Source organism: Gossypium hirsutum, chromosome D10 (assembly GCF_007990345.1).
Source record: "Gossypium hirsutum isolate 1008001.06 chromosome D10, Gossypium_hirsutum_v2.1, whole genome shotgun sequence".
Lineage (NCBI taxonomy): Eukaryota > Viridiplantae > Streptophyta > Magnoliopsida > Malvales > Malvaceae > Gossypium > Gossypium hirsutum.
The window spans coordinates 19,320,644-19,338,423 of record NC_053446.1 but is presented as its reverse complement, the minus strand read 5'-3'; the positions used below and the strand labels follow the sequence as shown (position 1 = coordinate 19,338,423).

Sequence of the window (17,780 nt, the reverse complement as noted above, 5' to 3'; positions counted from 1 at the left end):
TCCTTACATTAGTGAGGTCTTACCCACAGAGATAATCCACTATCTTAGCAACTCGTACAACAAGTGATATAAACCTCATACAACAAGTGATATAAACCTCTAACACTCATTAAACTAGACTCATCACTTTTGCACCTGAGATCTAGACAACTCTCCTCTAAGTTTTCCCATGAAAACTTAGGGTATAAACTAAGAAACTCGCTTGATTTTACACTTAATTCACTCATAAGAAACATTTCTTAATGAACAAAAATAAGTGCTCTTGCATCAGTAGATCACCTATACAAGTCTCCTTAATTTATAAAGAATTGAGATTTGCTAGCATGCTATATCAATTACAACCAATCCAACCATAAAACCAATAGGATAATAAGCATAAATAATATCTTTAATGAACTCAAATAAGCCTTTAATCTTCAAGATATACTTCTAAGTATCAACTGATTCAAACCAATTTCACCAAAGTTGGGAAGTTGATTTCCTTTATCCAAATCCAAGACATATCTCCAGGATATGTTGCTATAGACAGTTTGGATCTCATAGATGGGCTTGCAGTCGTCCAAAGTATCAACAATAATCAAAGTCCAAGGAATTTTTTGTCAAAATTTGCAAACTTAAACATGACAAGTTTCTAAGTTGAGCAATGCCAGAACGAGTAGGCATTGCTCAAAAATTGTTTGAATAATATCCCCATTTGAAAAATTTGTGAACAGAACCATAACAGGAGAGCTACTCAACAAAAGATACAAATGATTCCCTTAAGAATTCCCCCTTAATCAATCATACTTAACTATTAACATAATCAAGGAAGTCAATCAGTAATGTAAAAGAAATGAGGATCACATTAATAATCAAAATACTAATATTTATATTACCGTAAGAAAATTTAAAAAAGGTTCACAATTATAACAACCAAGGTAGAAGAAATTTAGTTCAAAGTTCCCAGCAATAAAAAATATGAAAAAAATAAAGTAATAGCAACAATGCATCATCCTACCCCCTTTTTGTTCAATAAGTTTGCTAAGAAGTTACTAGAGTTGCTTTGCTAGAAGACCTTTCCTCACAAACTTAGCAAATTGAAAATTGGCTTAAATTTGTTGAATGACCCTTTATTGTAAGGAAATTTTAGCATCTAGATGTTGTAGTATCCTCTGTTCAAAGGCTGAAAGTTGCCCAGGAATTCCTATCTCAATCTCAATTGGTATAGGCATTACATCCACAAGTTAAGGTTCACCGAAAGGAATGACTCCAAGATTGGCCTTACAATACTTCCCTTCAAGCCACTTGTAATAAAACTTTAATTCTATAGGATTTCTTTCATGTTTTTCAATTGCAAGAACAAGTTTAGAATTTTGTTTATAAAGTATCTGAAAAATAAGAGAAAGGAAAGGAAGACATAGCTTGGGGAGCACTCGGTCTATATGTTTGATGATCTTTTAAAAGATGAGGTCCCCTAGATTAAACTGAATAACATCACAAATCCTTCTCAATAGAGTGACCTTATTCTTGGTGATTGTATTCCTCTAGTTGCTAGGAATCTGATTCCTTGTAGCAACGGCAAACATGCCAACATATGTGGGCTTCAATGTAAAGGCTTGAAGATTAGTTGCTTATGGCCGAGTTAGATGCACTCCATTTGTGATGGTTTTGACCATAGAGTCATAGGATTCCTCAAGTTCCACATCTATTGAAAAGAGATGAAGAAAATTTTCCCTGATTGTTCAGTACCAAACCTGTACCACTTTCTTCAAGCATAAGCTTTATGGTACAGTTTGCTTGTAACATCCATCGTCTCAATCGACGAGTTTGAGCTATGAAATGTTAAATTTTTTGCCAAAGTAACTATAATCAAGTCTACAGAAAAGTAATCAATCACACGTACAATGTAAAGTGAACCACATTCATTTTAGGTTTAATAAACAATTATAAGTCCTAATCGAGCTTACGAAAACACTTTTGTTAACCCTAGTACTAAATATGAACAAATTGAAAAGCTTTATAAATTCAGGGTTGGTGTCGCGACGTCATCACCTCCACTTCGTGATGTCACAAAAAATTTTGTCACGTCGTGGCCTCAGGCCACTCGACATCGCAATGTGACTCACTATAAGCCAATGTTGCAATGAGATAATTTGGTTGTTGAGATGTAAACCCTATTTTTGGGAAAAATAAACCATTTGATGCCTATTTCAAAGTTTCCAACCAAACCTATCAACATGTTCAGCAAATACCAATTTCAATTGAATAAAAAATAAGCAAGCTGAACATCTATATTTATCATCTTCTCAAGGCAATTACAATCTAAACATCAAATAACCTAGCATTTTATGTCGTACTTTTAAAACTAAACAAGTCATTCCATTATCATTATTTACCTATGCTAAATGTCCTTTAAAAATACCAATTCATTACCATTTCAAACATTTGTGTGCACATATACACATCTAGAGCTTATAAGCATTAAAAATAACCAACAACTAATAAGGTTAGGTCAAATTATTCAAGCATGTTACAAGCATAAATGTTCACATACATTTTCATCTCATTCATCAATCAAGCAAGTTGCCAATCCTATCTCAGTTCATACCATTCTATATATCATTCATATAGTTATAAAACATCACATCTTTAAGCACGAAATGCATTTATATTCATCTCCATATATGAATCAAAATACCAAATCATCACAAGTTACCAAAATCATCAAGACATTTTATATATCAAGGTATATACCAAAACACTTATATACATGCCACAATTCCTTGACTCAAGATGACCAAATAGCTATTGAAATGAGGATAATGTGAGCTTCGGGATGATCTGGCTTGATGTGTTCTACAAGGTTTCAATCTACATGGAAAAAGTAAAACAAACTAGGTAAACATATAAAATGTTTAGTAAGTTCATAGGAGTTAAACAAAACTTACCTTATCTTTCAATTAAACACAATAAGCTATTATAATTTGGCATAGTTTGGCTAGACATGGCAAATCACAACATCAACAAGGTGAGGTTTAGCATATAATCAAACCATGTAATATCACAAATGTTTAACATGCAATTTCAAGTCACAATAGGTAGCAAACATCAATCTCATTCAATCCAAGGATAATTTAATAACATATATATCAAAAGCTTTATATTCAAATCATTAAATAATCTTCCGTTTCAACATCGAGTTCATTTCATCTCATTTTAATTTCTCATTTTGTATAAATTGTTTCACCCGATGAACCCTAGTAAATGGACTCGGATACACAAGTAAATACACCACACAAGTTGCTCGTCCGAGCTGAAAATATTTGTGTTAGATTACCCATTCGGGTTAAACATTTAAAATGACACATCCAAATGTTGATCCAAACTAAACATACATACATGTCAAGTTACCCGTTCGGGCTAAACTTTTAAAACTACATTAGGTTACTGTCTGAGCTAAAACTGTATCACATGTATTTGAGTATCTGCAACAAATGTTGGACCTCAATAATAATCTGTAATCACTCTCGTAAAAGCATGCAAAAAATCCTATTGGCATGCCAAACGTAATGTAACACCCTACGTCTAACCCGTCCACTGGATCTGGGTACAGAACGTCACAAATGGACCAGGTTCACAATACTTCATTAGATTATGCAAAGTTAACTATTATAAAGAAGACTAACGTAAAATAATCCAAAAATAAAACAACAATACTTCTTACAGTAAAAGCCTCGACTTTACTCAAAACTTGGTCTCTCGAGGTTTCTATCCTTATACAAATTATTGGTTTATAAGTTAATACCTTAAATTTGGTTAAGGGCTAACTAATTCAGATTCTAGACTCTAAGTATGTCATCTGGTTACACCATAATAAATCCTCACGCGAAGCCTCCATTAGTACCCCTCCCAATGTGCATGAATCTAATTGTTCGCGATCCCTAATCTTGTCAATGTTTAGCGGGGTCCCTCCTCTGAGTCCTCGATCAACCTCGTAATCCTACGAACATTAGACAAACGTTTGTAAGTTCAAATGAAATTAGTAAGTTCCTTTACTTCACCATAATTAAGCTCACATGAGAGTAACGAATGTAAAATAATCTAAACATAAATTTAACTCCATTCTCACTCAAAGCGAGCTTTCTTTGTCAGGGAGGGAAAAAATAGAGGGTAGCTGCTGAGCAGAGATGGAAAGAGGGACACAAAGGCAATCCCTCTCAGCCACTGCAGGACACTCTGCCACTGGATTGTGAACTGGACACGTGAAAGCTATCTTCTCGAAGTTTTTCCGTATTTCTTACTTTGTTCATCCGTGAATTGATTTGATAAAAATGATATTGGATGATGTTTTGTTTTGGAATTTTATTCGCCAACCCATGAGTTAAATCTCATAGGGTTGGGATTACATGATGAAACTTTTATTTTCTTTAATGGTTGAAGCATAGATCCGAATCAATTTACTGTTTCATTTAATTGTTTTATTTTTAATTGTATGCTTGCAATCTCTAGACATAGATGACTGTTCAACGTGCCCATAAACTAAATCTAATTCTAAAAAGGTTGGATTAGTTGGATTGAAATTGAATGGTATGAGCAAGTACTCGACCGATACTTGCAGTAGACCCTAGACATAGACTAGCGTTCATATAGAAGGAAAGCAATGCAAGGTAACACATTAATGCCTATAGACACAGGCAAGGTAACTTGAGGCTTTTGCTCTCGAAAGAAGTAGACCATTTTAGAACTCTTCTAAGCAGTAAACTGAGTATGATTTTGCTGAGGCATTATTGACAGTAAGTGTAGATTCTTAGTATTCCCGACCTTTCAAATCAACATCATATATCATTTATTTTTTTTGTTGTATCTTTACCATATCATTATTAGTTATTTACTTGATCGTTTACATAATATCCCCTTAGTAATTTTCATAATTTCCATTACATTTCTACTCTCATTTTACCATAGCATTTCCAAGTATTCATTAATTCCACATATTGCATACATCATTATTCCTTTTAATTGCCACTGCATACTTACCATAGCTTTACCATAACATTAATCGTATTTTATTATAATAACTTCACCACTTTTGTACCTCAATTGATCCTCATAGGAACGATACTCACTCATCACTTTATTACTTGATATGCCGTGTATACTTGCACAATTCACATATCATTTCACGTGCGACAGTGGGTGATCTACCAGCAACAATTAAATGGCCTCCAATCGTGCAACAAGGGAAAATGTTTCATTGAATTCAATTTTCTCAACTTGTTTGTACCCTTAAGCCACCATTCATGTCTTATTGCGAGTTATGATCACATTCTTGTTTGTCTTGTTCTTAAAAATTCATTTGCTAGACTTCATTTCAATCAAACTTCTAGAGTTCTTCCTACATACCCTAGATGCAATCCTTATCTTTTACTACTTTTTATACCTTCTTTGGTTCAACTTGATACATGTAACAAGAAAACCTCAATATATCCTTATATTTTGGTCATTGGTTTTCCTCTAGCCTTGACCTCATCATTGAGATCACCAATCACATCACTAATAGAATGGTTCTTCCTAAATTTTGAATGTGGTCATAACTACTCAACATCATGGTTTGGATCTTCCTCTCTACTGGATTCCTCAACCTCATGACTTCCTCCTTCAAGTTTACCAGTTGTTTGCTCAGTGTTTGGAGTAATGGGCACTAGTTCAAGCATTAGTTGTGCCACACATTCATCTTCAATTTTTCATCATTCTTAACATATTCATTATTAATAACAACATTAATAAACTCCATTAACTTCTAAATTTTATTTTTGTATACTCAAAAAGTGTTGAATCTGAGTAGCCTAGGAAAATCTCTTCATCACTCATAGAGCTAAACTTTTCTTGATACTTTCTATCTTTAAAAATATAGCAAATACTCCTAAATGCATGAAAGTACTTGATATTTGGCTTCCTCCTTTTCCACATTTCATAGTGAGTCATGTATATCTTAAGTCTCAAGTGAACTCTATTAATAACATACACAATTGTGTTGACAACCTTAGCCTAGAATTTATGTGGAATGTTCTTACTGTTCAATAGAACTCGAGCCATTTCTTGAATAGTTCTATTCTTTCTCTCGACTACACCATTTTGCTATGGAGTTTTTACAATATAAAATTCATGCTTTATGCCTTCTTCATCATAAAATTCTAAAAACTCATCATTTTCAACTTCTCCACCATGATCACTTCTAATCCTCATATTTGTACCAATGGTGCTTCCTTTCTAATTTATCAGCCTTCTACTTAAATTTTTTAACTCTCCAAAAGCATTTGATTTTTTTTCCTAAGAAATCTCACCGAGATAATTGATACGTCTAATTTATATAGGTTTATTTCACACATTTTTTTACTTATAAATCATCCAAATTCTGAGCATGTGGATAGCTAATTGAGTCATTTTAGTTCATATTTAGACATTGGGCATAATTTAGTAAAGTTTGTAATTTTATATATTTAGTATTAATTTTACATAATTTTACTATTTTATGCTACATGTTAATTTTTACTCCATTTGTCGTAGTTGGACCACTGAATTAATTTATGTGGGAGTCAATAAAAATTCACATACAAATGAGCTTTAGTCTACTTCATGTGGACAGCTAGAGGAAGAATTGAGCTAAAAAATATTGCCTTGACCCAGCTTGAAGATTGTTGTTGAAAAGAATTAATATGCTTATAAATAGGGTTGCAAAACCATCCAATAAGGGGAAGAGAAGCCCAAATTTGGAAAAGGCATGAAAGAGCAGCCCAAACCAGCTTTGGAAAAATTAAAAGAAGTCCCCTACATGTGTGAAAAAATTACAAATCAACCCAACAAAATCCCTTTGATTGTTGTTTAACCCATGCCACAAATCAAGCAAAAAATTAAGAAAAAAATTAACTTATTCTCTATAATTCATGGCCAGCCATGCATGAGAGGAATTCAAGGGATGTTTATGCTATTTTTAGCAAACTCCCAAGCTCTCCCTTTACTATAAATACCACATTCATTTCACTTCTCATCTGATCCCCTCATCATTCATACATCCCTCAACTCTTATCTTTCTCTCATCTCTTCCATGCATAAGTCATCCATTTCCCCACTTCGTTTTAGCTAACATTTCCCTTCAGGAAAACCACTTTTGGTTGGCAGCCTTAAGGAACAATTTTTGAAGGAGCGATCACGAGGATTGGAGGAAGCCACCATGATCGGTCTTTAGAAAACTGCCAAAATCATCAAGAGTTTCTTCTTCCCTATTCTTTAAATTTGTTCTTAGTTATTCAAATTTTTTGCAAATTGTTTTGATGTTTTTCTGTTGACAATGATAACTTAATTTTATTTTAACTAGAATGATAGCATTAATTTGATGAAGTTCATTTTATTCATGTTTATGATGTTTTATGCCTCAATTGTTAATTCTTTCTATTAAAATAATTTATGTATTTCATGCATTAAAATATTTGTGAATGAATTAGAATTAGTCAATGAATCCTAACCAGATGGCGATTAATGGATGCAATAATTGGAAGGTTCATGCTTAATTTAGATCCTAACTGGATTAAATTAAAGGTTCGTAATAACTCGAAAGAGCTCTATTATCTAACATAATTTTTAGATTTGTGTGATTAAATTGTTTCAAACCTAACCCGTCCTTGTTACTTTACATAAATTCTAAGGAATCCTTATTTAAATATGGACATAGAAATATACATGTTTTTCTAAGTATAAGATTTTAAAAGAACTTATATTAGATTCCAAGCTAATGAATGATCGACTTGCCATGGAATTTTTCCATAACATTGTCAGCATGATGAAAAATGAATTAAGTCAAGTGTTGTAATTATTCTAGCTTATTTATGTTATTGTTGATAACTTGTGAAATTGCTGCTAAACCATCTCACTTCATTTTTTGCATTTCACTGCATTTAGGTTAATTTACATTTAGTTAATTAATTTAATTTAACATTCATCACCCCAAGATATTGTGTCTTTCTTATCAATTTGTAAATTCATAATTTTGCAATTATTTGATTAACAGATATAGTCCATGTGGAGACGATAACTCTTTTACTTACTTATTACTTGATAACGACTGTGTATACTTACACATTCCGTCGTAAACCAAGTTTTTGGAGTCGTTGTTATTGCCTTAATCATTTTTTTGTGAAATTATTTCTTTCAACTTTATTTGTTTATTTTTATTTTTTAATTGATTATTTTTTTCTTTTCAGGTGTTTATGAGCATTGATCGAATCATCAATTTACTCTCTATAAACCTTGAAATTGAACGAACATTTAGACAAAGGAGACGAGAAAGAGTAGCCCAAAGACAAGCCGTAGAAATGGACCTTGAAAATCAAAATGATGTTCAAAGGAATGGAGCCATTAATGTGTGTAATCCAATCCTTATTGCTTATGATAGGGATTCAGCTATAAGGCAGTACGTTGTGCCACTTTTTAATAAGTTAAATTCGGGAAGTAGGAGATCGAGGATCGAGGAGCGACAATTTGAATTGAAGCCTGTGATGTTTCAAATGCTTCAAATAATGGGCCAATTTAGTGGAATGGCCACAGAAGATCCACACCATAACCTTCGACTGTTCATGGAAGTGAGTGATTCCTTCAATATAGTCAGTGTAACTAAAGACGCATTAAGGTTGAAGTTGCTTCCATACTTGTTGCGAGACAGAGCTCGAGCATGGCTTAATTCGTTGCCACCAAGCTCAATTTTTTCTTCACAAGAATTAGTTGAACAATTTCTAGTTAAGTATTTCTCACCTAGCAAAAATGATAAGTTGCAGAATAAGATCACTACTTTTCAGCAAATGGATGATGAATCCTTATACGAGGCATGAGAAAGATTTAAAGAGCTACTACGTAAATGCCCTCACCACAAGATTTCTTATTGCATTCAACTGGACACATTGCCAAAGGTAATAATTAAAACCAGTGACTAAGGTATGGTTTTCCTTTATTCGATATAGTTTCATGCTTATCTCACATAGTTCCACCATCTCGATTGAACGAATGCTTTTGTTATATACAATTATGGCAAAGAAGTCAATCGATTTTGGGAAAATTATTCTCAAGGAAATCTAAGACTATGCGAGGAAAAAGGCAAGAAGTGCTTATGTTCTATCATTGATTACTTCACTTTGCATAAGGGCCCAATTTAAATCAAAAGCAAACCTGAATGGTCGTTATGTTCAAGGTTGCATAACAATACATAATCTTGAAAGGTTAATAGGGAATGTTAAACAGTTGAACCAGATCGAGCCGAATGAACCAGAATATGATGAGCCATCAACCAAATCTTAACCAAAAACTGACTCGTTGAATGAAGTAGAGGAAGCAGAACTTGAAGGTGAACCAAAAGCCTTAAATTGAGAATGGAACCAAATATTTCTGAACCAGTTGAGCCAAATGTTAATCTTGATTTGACCATTCTGATGACCACTTCTTCAAACACTATGAATAAGTCAGAATTTTGTGGAAATTTATGTATAACCAACAATAGGCTTATTAGGAATATGCAAAAATTAGAGATGATTCCATAAAGAATACTTTTAAGAATATCTCTAACAGGTTTATTCCTGAGTTCCCAGATCATATCTTCGATTCATGGCAAAAAGAGGTCATGAATACAAGCGAGAACGAGAAGGAAAAGGAGCAAGACAAATGGGATGATACAGATGAATTAAAGGGGGATTTCTTTTTCTTTAGTATTACTTTTAAGACATTTATTTATTTTAGGAATATGTTATTTTATGTACAATAAAGTTGAATAATTTGCAATTAATGAATAAACTAAGCCAATGTTCTTCCATTAATTTTTGTTCTCTCTTAAAGAGTATATTACATGGTAGTGTGGCAATATGAATGTACATGTCTAAGGATTGGATTTTTCAAGAAAGACTTGGTATTTAAGCAGTTTTTATGACTTGCCTCTCTTTTTTGAGTCGTACCTGGTGTATAGTTTTTATTCACTACTTTGTTATTTTGCAATAAGGACATTGCTTCTTTTTAAAGGGGAGGTAATGGCCAATCTTGTATGATTTTTAAAATTTTTCAATTTTCACACATAAGTATGCTGAAATTAAGTGATGCTCAGGAAAAATTTTTCTAATACGCTAGCCCATATGCTAGTATAATTTCTGATTTTATTTAAGTTCTTGTTACATGTTAGCTTAGTTATGATATGCTTGTATTTTTCATTAGTCTTATATAGTCTTTGCCATGAAAATTTACTTTCCTTCGAAATAGAAATGCATGAAGGTTTAAGTCTTTAGAATTGTCTTAGTAACTTTCTTGAGGCGAAATCTTAGGAGGCATAAGAATCTAAATATGATTTAGGTACATTTTCTTTGGATCGTTTGAACCTTTCAATTCTATCATATGAGTTTAATCCTTAAAACCTTAGTTTGAGCCATATAGCCTATTTTATTGTTATTTACCTACATAACAAGCTACCATATTATCATCTTTTAAATTTTTACCCTATCTTGCACTACTATGAACTATATTGTCTTAGTGAGTAAAATTCGGGGAAAAATTCATAAAGATGTACATGTTTCGATAAAAAAAAGAGAAAAATATCTATTCAAGTGTTGAAATGTATTGTTGAGCATAAGTTTCAAATTAAGTTTAGGGGTGTTAAACCCCATTAATAGAAAGACTGTACCCCAAAAAGATTTTGAAATAGTATCTGCATGTGAGAAATTTAGTAGCAAAAAGAGATTGTGAGCATAGATTTGTTGTTGTATGATTATGTGAAAAGTTGATTCTTTGTAAGTATTGTGCAAGATTGCCCTAGATTTTTGTTTTGCATGAAACATTACTCGGGACAACCAATGTATTAGTTTGGGGGTGTAATACGTCCAATTTATATAGGTTTATTTAACACAGTTTTACTCATAATTCATGAAAATTCTGAGCATGTGGATAGCAAATTGAGTCATTTTAGTTCATATTTAGACATTGGGCTTAATTTTAGTAAAGTTTGTAATTTTAGATAATTTAGTATTAATTTTACATAATTTTACTATTTTATGCTACATGTTAATTTTTACTCAATTTGTTGCAGTTAGACCACTGAATTAATTCACGTGGGAGTCAATAAAAATTCACATGCAAATGAGCTATAGTCTACTTCATGTGGATGGCTAGAGGAAGAATTGGGCTAAAAAATATTACCTTGACCCAGCTTAAAGATTGTTGTTGAAAAGAATTAATCTGGTTGAAAATTGGGTTGCCAAACTTGATTAAATTAAATGTTTGTAATAACTTGAAAGAGCTCTATTACCTAACATAATTTTTAGATTTGTGTGATTAAATTGTTTCAAACCTAACTCATCCTTGTTACTTCACATAAATTCTAAGGAATCCTTATTTAAAAACGGACATAGAAATATACATGTTTTTCTAAGTATAAGATTTTGAAAGAACTTATATTAGATTCCAAGTTAATGAACGATCGAGTTGCCATGGAATTTTCCAGAACATTGTTAGAATGATGAAAAATGAATTGAGTCAAATGTTGTAATTATTCTAGCTTATTTATGTTATTGTTGTTAACTTGTGAAATTGCTACTAAACCATCTCATTGCATTTGTTGCATTTTATTGCATTTAGGTTAATTTAGATTTAGTTAATTAATTTAATTTAAAATCCATCACCCTAAAATATTGTGCTTTTCCTACCAACTTGTAAATTCATAATTTTGCAATTATTTGATTAACAGATACAGTCCTTGCGTAGACGATAACTCTTTTACTTATTACTTGATAACGGTTGTGTACACTTGCACATTCCGTTGTGAACTAATAATCTAAAATAATCATCGATATAGACAAGAATGTATTGCTTACCATCTACTTTAAGTTTGCATTGGTTCAATTAGGTCCATATGGAGAAACTCTAATGGAGTAGTGCTTTGGACCAACTTTAACTACTTGTGGGACTCCCTATGTTGCTTTCCTTTGAGAAACTTTTCACAAACCTTTGGTACTGTTCCCCCTAACTTGGTCATTCCTTGTACTACTCCATATCTAACTAGGCATTTGAAACACCTTGAACTGAATGTGCCTAAGCTTTTCATGCCACAATTCTATTTTAGAGATACCAACTTTACTGTATCATGGTGGTTGAATAAACTATAGCAATTTTCCAGGGTTCATGCTCCTTTCATGACATTATCTCCTTGTTTAAAGGTAACAAAACACTTGTCTTTGGTGAAGTTGACAATCATTTGTTGATCAGATAACTGGCTGATGCTTATCAAATTTTCCTTTAATTCATCAACAAGAAATACATTTTTCAATTCAAGTAATCCAAGAACATTAAAAATCCCATTGCCAAGAAATTTACCTTTCTTTCAGTCACCAAATGTTACATGACCTCCATGGCATTCATCAAACGCAGAAAGACAAGTAGCATTACTAATCATATGGCAAGAACATCCATTGGTGAAATACCATGCATGATCTACAGTGGTCTTTAAAGATTAATGAGCAACAAACAAATTTATTTATCATTCTTTCTCTAGACAAGATTTCTTTTTCTTCTTCGAAGTAGTGCTGAGACTAGTGGCCACTTGATATTGCATTTTTACTTTCTTTTTAAATCATGAAGCATCTTAAAGCATCTTGTCTGATGTGACCTAATGTACCATGATAATCACAGATGACGTTGTGTTTAAAGTATACCATCTTATCAACAATGATAACAGTAGGTCATTTTAAGAATTCTCCCTAACAATCATTTGTAGTTTTGACAAAAACAGTAGGACCTCCAAAAAAAATTTTAGATTTTTCCTCAACATAACTCAATCCTCCTCTTTTCTAGGGCACCGCCTTCTTGCAACTATATTTTGATCAAGTTTTACACTTTTGGCATTGAATTTCTTGAACATATTCTTTATTGAATCAAACTCTTTCTAAGTCTTCTCTGAACTTACTATTCTAATAACAAGTTGAGACTCCTTCGCTTCCACTTGGTTGATCAACTTTGAATTTTATTCTTTTAACTAGTTGTTCTCAATGATCATTCTATAGTTGACATTACACACCATTTCCAACTTAACAAATATTTTTTATAGGTCTTCAAGAACTCAACATTTTATTTTGCTTCAGATGCTTCATCAATGTCACTCTAAGATGCAGCAACTATGTCCACCTTAGAGGTGAACTCAACGTAATTACTTAGGTGTTCTTCATTGAAATTGAAGTTACTCGTGGAATCTTTTTTTCCATGTAACACAAAAGGACATCTTTTTATTCAAAGTGTTTGCAAACTCAGCTTATATATTTCTAAAACCATGACATTCATGATATTAGATCCCCTTCTTCATTTCCTTGGCTACTTCTTCATTGATGACAACTCTTATGGACTTTATTTTTTTGTATTCCTAAAAGTTTCAAACTTTTGGTTTCTTATAAAATGCTTTATTTAAAAGCCTTGTGGAAGTTTCAAGTCAACAACTTGACCACCTCTGGACGTACCAACATCCAGAGTAAAGATCTTGCACAAAATATATGGAAAAATGGTATCCACAAGTATACAGGTCAAGTTGTAATATAGTTACAATAGAGTAGATGAGTACCCCGAAGATCATACCCAAGGGAGGCAAGTATTTAAATTAATCTTAACTTAAACATAAATAGATCTAATTAATACTCTAATCAGTTTATAGTTCGAAGAGATAAAAGAGGAGTTCTTGGATTATAATAAAAGAATAATAAAATGAACTAAATGAATGGAAAGCAAGAAACCAAATAAGGAAGTAAATATCAAATTTGGACAAGGGTGGTTAGCTTGCTTTGGTAATCATAATCAACTGTCAAATTACCGTTGTTGTGGTATTGAGGTCGATGCCGCGATACATTCTAGTCTTTTGGATTCTTGAGTACACTGGGTTCGATGTCGCGACACACAAAGTCCATGTCGCGACCTCAAAATAATTTCCTAAATTTCATCGATTTTGCCTTTGGTGTTGCAACACGGGGCTACTGTGTTGCGACACTGGCTCTGGTTTCTTCCAAAATTCCAATTTATAAAGTGTTACAGTTTCTATAAAACATAAAGTTAATGAAAATTAAAATCTATGCTAAAAATTTAGCTAAAAATACAATAATTTACAAAATTTAAACATCAATTCAAATAATTTAAGTCTTACTATGTATTCATTTGACAGTATCATTAATTCATAGGTGGACGATTATTCAATTCTATTAGTATTAGCCCATTATCTGTCCTGTCATTCCATCTTTTCCTATTTATTCCTTTCCTTAAACCTATTTTTTGGACCTACATGCATTAAAGGAATTATGTCCCTCGACTTAGGAGTGTTAGAAACAAATAATTCCTTGTACTGCACCCCTAATTTCATCCAACTTTCCTAGCTTGGTTGATGACCACATTCAAAAGATTCAATCTCACCATTAATTTTCATGGTCAATTCATTTTCTTCTAAATCAATGGTGGACCTAAAGGTGGCTAGAAAAGGTCTACCTAGTAAGATCAGTATCTTTCAATCTTCTTCAAAATCTACTAGGATAATAAAGCTGTGCACTTTGACTAACACATCTTCTAGTACTCCTTTTGGATGTACTGAAGATTTATCGGCCAGTTGCATTGTTATCTGGGTATTTTTTGAGGTCCCTTAACCCGAGTTTTTCAAAAATGGATAGAGGCATTAAATTAATAGTAGCTCCTAGGTTACATAGAGCTCTATTAAAACGAATGCTCCCTATCTCTATGGGAATATTAAAACTTCTTAGGTCTTTTAGTTTTTGGGGAACTTGTCTTGAGATAACCATAATACAAGAAACACTTATATTAACCTATTTGTCTACCTTAATTTTTGTATGTTTAGACATAATTTCCTTTAAAAACTTGGTGTATTTAGGAACTTTCTCATTTAATTCAATTAAAGGCAAGTTAACATTTAACATTTTGAACAAGTTCAGGAACCTTACAAATTCGTCCTCATCCCACTTTTACTTTTTTCTAGTCTTGAAAGGGAATGGTATCTTTACAACGGAAAAATCTTTAGTTTTTTTTTACTCAACTGTAGGTGTAATTACCTCCTCTGTATTTGATTCATCTTTAGCCACTAAGGGTCTTTCTTGAATATCATCAGTATTCTCCATATTTACCTCATGAGTAGGATTTTCTGGGCTACTCAATACTTTGCCTAATCAGAGCACTTTTGCTTTCACGTTCTCCTTCCCTTCCCTACGAGGATTATTTTTTGTATTGCTAAGAATATCTATGTCAATTTGTCTTTTGATGTCACCCATCATGCTCATCAATTGTTTCATTTGATCTTCAAGTTTAGTCAATATTCTTGTTAAGTTGGTGCACTTAGCCTACACTTACTTTATGTCCATCCTTATTGACTACATCTCCTCCTCGATTCTATCCAAATGTTGACTACATACAATATGGTCACTACAGTTTGCCCTATCCTGAGGTTTCTACAAATAGGGAGGTTGAAAATTATTGTTTTTAACTTGATTCAAGTTATTACCTCCTCCTTGGTTTCCTCCCCATCTCAGGTTCGAGTGATCTCTCCATTCGGGATTGTATGTATTTGAATAGGGGTTTCTACCCCTATTTTCAATGTAGTTCACATCCTCGGTATGATTATTAATATAGGGGAAGAGCGGTTCCTCCATAGATATTTGATATACCCTTTTTAACCTCTATTCAGCTGATTTTGTCCAATAATTGTTGTTATTTGTCATCTTCTTGGACAACCTTCACTGTAGATAGTCTTTGGTCATATGTATAATCTTCAATTGGACACTAGCAAGAGTTCATTGCCGTACTCTCTATTAATTCGTACGCGTCCTCGTACGTTCTGTTCATCAAGGCTCCTCTTACTGCTCCATCTAATCCTGACCTCGAATGCATATAAAACCCATTATAAAAAGTTTGTTGTCATAACCATTTAGGTTATTCATGGTGTGGGCACTTCTGAATCAGCATCTTGAAACACTCACATGCTTTATGAAGGCTTTCTCCTTCTAATTTCTTGAACATCAAAATTTCCCTTCTTATCTAAACCATTTTGCTGATAGGGAAGAAATTTTGTAGGAATTTCCCTACAATTTCATCCCATGTCGTGATTGATCCTCGTGCCTGGCAATCTAGCCAGGAAAAGGAGTTATCGATTAATGAAAAGGGGAACAACCAAAGACGAATAGCGTCATCAGTGACCCTTTTGTATTTGAAGGTATCACAAATCTGGAGGAATAGTTTTAAATACCGACTCAGATCCTCTGTCAGTGTTCTGCAAAACTACAAATTATTCTAGATCATAGCTGGCTTAATCTTGAAATTATTTGTCATGATAGCTAGCCTCGTTATTCTCCTTTGAACCATATCTAGATTTTAAAGTGCATATTGTCTTAAAGTCCTCTCGTTACATGGCATGCTTAGATTTACGGGTAACTGTGGTGGTGGTGGTGGTAAGTCTGGTTGGCTAACATTGGCTTTTTCAAATAGCAGAGTTTCACGAGGTACGTTTCCTACAGCAGGTGGTGGGTTCTGCATCTATTGCTACTGTTGCTATCAACGATTCTTTCGGATAATTCTTTCTAGATCAGTGGCTAGCTCTATAGGTGTCCTCTTACTACGAGTCATATATGAACCCAAAAAGATAGAATTAGTAGAAAAGAAAATTAAATTTGTAACTATAACCTAAAAATTTCCTACTTATTCTATTAAAATGCAAAAACTAAAACTAATATAGTGACATTGCCTCCCCTACAATAGCACCAACAACTAGACCGCCTCCGGACATACCAATGTCCAAAGTAAAAATCCTACAAAATAGAAATGAAAAAACAGTATTCGCAAGTATATGTGTTAGGTTGTAATATAGTTACAGTGGAGTAGGTGAGTACCCCGAGGGTCATACCCAAAGATGGCAAGTATATAAATTAATCTTAACTTAAACATAAATAGATCTAATTAATACTCTAACCAATTTATAGTATGAAGAGATAAAAGAGGATTTTTTTGGATTATAATAAAATAATAATAAAAGAAATAAAAGTAACTAAATGAATGGAAAACAAGAAATCAAATAAGACAGTAAATATCAAATTTGGACATAGGTGATTAGCTCGCTTTGGTAATCATAATCAACTTTTTTCTCGGGCTTTTTTGTTCAATCAACTACTCAATACCCTATAAGGATCTTCCGGTACGTCCACTAAAATACTCAGCCAAAAATGATTACTTATCTTCTAGCCTCACTGTCTAGATCAGTTTAGGGTTAAGGTGTTCACGGATAGGCCATACCAATTTTGGGTTAATTCCTAAGGTTTTCATGCCTAAGGTTTAGGTTCTTCCATTCTTGGACAGCTGATACACTAAGGAATCCCTACAAAATAGTTAATTATTCATACCTTCTGGATCTTATAAATCCTATAAACTTGAATGAAAGAATAAATAAGAAACTTAGAATCCTCATAGAGTTTGAGAATAACTTTAGAATCTGATTTCTTCCCGAAAGTAAATAACAAGAATGAAAATAAAGTCTAAAACCTAAGATAAAGGAAAAACTAAAGACTAAAACTAAAATGAAAATTATATAATAGAAAAATGTATAAATAACATGTGTTAGCTAAGCCTAATTATAGACTTAGGATGGTCATCGTCCTTAACCCTAGGTCCGCTGACGTTTCTTAGCTTAAAGTTGGATTGTGCAGACCTAAACATCTCTGGATCATATTAATTTCCCGTGCAGAGGGGATGTCGCAACA

General features: G+C 32.9%; 2 non-coding genes across 2 annotated transcripts; one reads left to right on the top strand and one right to left on the bottom strand.

Annotated features, from left to right (window-relative positions):
- Positions 1-8,799: 8,799 nt before the first annotated feature.
- Positions 8,800-8,905, bottom strand: LOC121222784 (small nucleolar RNA R71). Its single transcript, XR_005920155.1, has one exon. It is a non-coding gene; the product is annotated as a small nucleolar RNA R71 (small nucleolar RNA).
- Positions 8,906-15,964: 7,059 nt separating this feature from the next.
- LOC121222914 (small nucleolar RNA R71) lies at positions 15,965-16,071 on the top strand. The gene has a single exon (XR_005920284.1). It is a non-coding gene; the product is annotated as a small nucleolar RNA R71 (small nucleolar RNA).
- Positions 16,072-17,780: the final 1,709 nt, after the last annotated feature.